Below are 3345 nucleotides of genomic sequence, written 5' to 3'. Positions count from 1 at the left end.
GTTGCTGGAATTCTGCTGCACTACTCAATAACATGCCATTAGTGCCCTGACATTTTACAGGAAATTAATCAGGGTTGTACAGGGTGAGTCAAAAAAGCGGAACCCAAACCCCCAAAATTATATTTCATATTAAAAAAATATGTAGCACCAAAAATAATTAGGACTGGACAGCCAATTTCTTAAGACACTTTTAGATGAAAAAAATGACAGAAATTGGTCAATCCGTTCAGAAAATATCACCTTTTAAACACAATGACCCTTAAACGTGTGTCGTCCAAAAAAATGCGATATCAAAAATCATCGTCGCAATTGTCTTCAAACATCACCAGCGATAAAATCTCAGTTTTAAACGTTAAAAATATTCAACAGAATCCCTTTGAAGGCCCGTCCTTTAAAAAAAAAGGTGATTTTATAAATCATATTGTTTGCCTAACCAGGGTTGTTAATAAAGATATTGTGTACTACAGTTGGTGACAGTTGTTGAAACAAGTATTCTGTGTCATTTTCTTTGTTGTTCCAAACAGTCAAAACACACAATGAATTGCTTTTTTTGGACGAGATAGGTTTTAGGGTCATTGTATTTAAATGGTGATATTCTCTGAACAGATTGAGCAATTTCAGTATTTTTTTCATCTAAACGTAGCTGATTAAATTGGCTTTCCATTCTTTATTATTTTTGGTGCTACATATTTTTTTATATATGAAATATATTTTATGGGGTTTGGGTTTCGCTTTTTTTGACTCGACCTGTAGTTGGGTCCATTACAATTCATATCTAAAGTCAAATTACATTTGAAATCCTAAGCGAGGTAATAGATGATTAATTATGAGAGAAATGCCTTTGTAACTGCCCATTTGAATGTCTGTACTGGATGACGTGTCAAATTGATTAATAGGAGGCTTTGTCAGTATAGGCTGGCGCGGACATCAGGAATTCCTGTAATCTCCTTATCTCAGTCCCAGGCCCATTTTCATTTAACTGATTGGTTCTCGAGACCGCAGTACTTGATGGTAACACATAGCAACGGATGGAAACACATTTGCTAATGAAAAGATGTTTTCATCAGTTCGGCTGACCTTAACATAATGCGGCGTTACCCTACCCTTTATGAAATGTGTTTCACTCAGTTTTATTTAAAGATTAAACATCGCCGTCTTCAATTAACTATGGAGTCTTTTTCATACCATCTTGACATTATACCAACACTGGGGTGGCTTATGGAAGTTTGCTTGATAGCTTGCTTGTTCCTCTGTGCTATTGGGCCATCAGCCTCGATCCAAAATTTTGGCAACTGGTATCAAATAAGAGGAATAATCGTCATCGCGATTTTTGGCAAGGTATACACCTCCAGAGTTGGAAAATATTTGATAGCATTGCAGCGGTGGCAGCTTTTTAGGCGTTATCACCCTTTTTTGCAAAATGTCTATCAAAATGCTTGTTACCACTCTAGGGGCGGTATACCTTGCGCATGCGCACTATAATCATTTATGCCCTGATCTGATACTGGCCAAACCCCCATGCTGATGGCCTACATGCATATAGAGCCTTTGCACTGCAGCCATGTTTGAGGTGTGTGCTTTTGTTCCACAGTGATACGCACGAGTTAGACCTCTTGCGCAGTCATTCTGAAGGAATTTACATAACAAAACACACCTCAAAGATGGCTGCTATATGCAATCAGTCTATTTCCGCTCATAAATCACCGTATTCAACTTGTCATTTTTATCACTGAGGGGATTATGTGCCACGATTGGACAGTGATTAAAAAGTGCCATTTCTGCATTGGTCGGTGCATGCATTCTTTCTTTTTTTTGGCTCAGGGTATTGAGAAACATGTTGTATGAAAATTGATCCTGCAATTTATAATTTATAAAACTCTCGCCTATTATTGGCTGAAGCATGCTTATGTTTATTATAGATATTTTGTGGCTCCTTAGTAGTAGAAAAGAAAGGACTTCGAGTCAAATTTTTAATAAAAAAGAAATTTCTTTATTGGGACAGAAACAAATCTCAGCAAAGTTTTTTTCTTGCTAATTGATGTCTGTTAACATATTTTTCACAAAGATGTGAATACGAGAAAAGTTTGCCAACTTGAATGTCATAATGGGTAGGCGTATGGCAGAACCATTACAAGTAATTAAAAAAGGATATGTTTAAAACAGGTCGATTTTTTAACTTCCCAGAAACAGGCCCCAATTTAAGCTGGTTAAGCACTATTTCATGGCGTGGACGTGCCAAGGATTGTGCACGCATGGAGATTTCTATTGTAACGTCACTGATTTAAGCAACTTTTCCCTCCGGGGTTAGGCATGCTTTTGCTGTGCTTACTGCTTACAGTATTTATGAAATAGAAGGAGACTTTGTTAGCACAAAATCAGCTTGTTAGGTAGCGCTATGAAATGGGGCCAAGGTTTAATGCAAAAAAAATTAAGTTGAAAAGGGAATGGCACTCTCCCGTACCTTTTTGCCAAAGGTGCATTTCTTTGGTTTTTTGGTTAAATTTAAATACTGATGCTAAACCAGTGTGGGACTTTCCATTGCCAAAAATTCTGGCTCTTAGTCTTGATTAATACAAAATTTCAGGTCAAACCTGAACAGATCTGAAGTTTATTTTTACAGAAATAAACCTTTCTGATCAGTGGGAACATTCGTCCCAATGATTTAAACCAAATAAAAACAAGTTATATTTCTAAAATATAAACCGTGATGAACCATTTTTGTGACATTTCTTATGAACTCAGGACTAGGTTATGCTGAAGTTAAGTTTGTACACTAAAAAAAAAATGCATAAAAGATTAAAATATTTCACAGGTAAATGTTTGGCAATCTTTGCCATTGCTTTGTAAAAATAAAAAAAGAGAAATAAATACAAGGTTGAGCAACGAATTTGACTGTAGTGAGAGTTGAACCTCTGACTCTGGAACATTTAACAGTACATATTATTTTCAAGTTTGCTTTCATTTGAATTGAAAATTATTATTCTCACACAGAACAAATACCCACTGTTTAGACTTTCGTTTTGCAACAACATCTTTTTTTCTTCACAAGATGCATTATCAAATAAAAAAGAGCTTTTTGAAAATTATAATTACTTTGCAACTCGGAAAAAAAGTTTTCCTTCGCCCCTCCAAGTGTGTTAGCTTCACACATCTGGAGCCATACTGAAAATCTCTAAGATATGAAATGTATACATTGGTCCAATGTAAATTGGCGTGCAAATAAAATATCTATTTAAAGGAAAAGCAATCACAACAGATAGACAAAGAACTGTCTAATTTGTCAATTCTTGTTTTGCTGCATACCTAAAACAGCATGGAAAAGAAAAAACAAGAGCGAACAATATT

This window comes from Patiria miniata, unplaced genomic scaffold (genome assembly GCF_015706575.1).
Source record: "Patiria miniata isolate m_02_andy unplaced genomic scaffold, ASM1570657v1 HiC_scaffold_22, whole genome shotgun sequence".
Lineage (NCBI taxonomy): Eukaryota > Metazoa > Echinodermata > Asteroidea > Valvatida > Asterinidae > Patiria > Patiria miniata.
The sequence above is the reverse complement of the archived record's forward strand: the minus strand, read 5'-3'. Positions refer to the sequence as shown.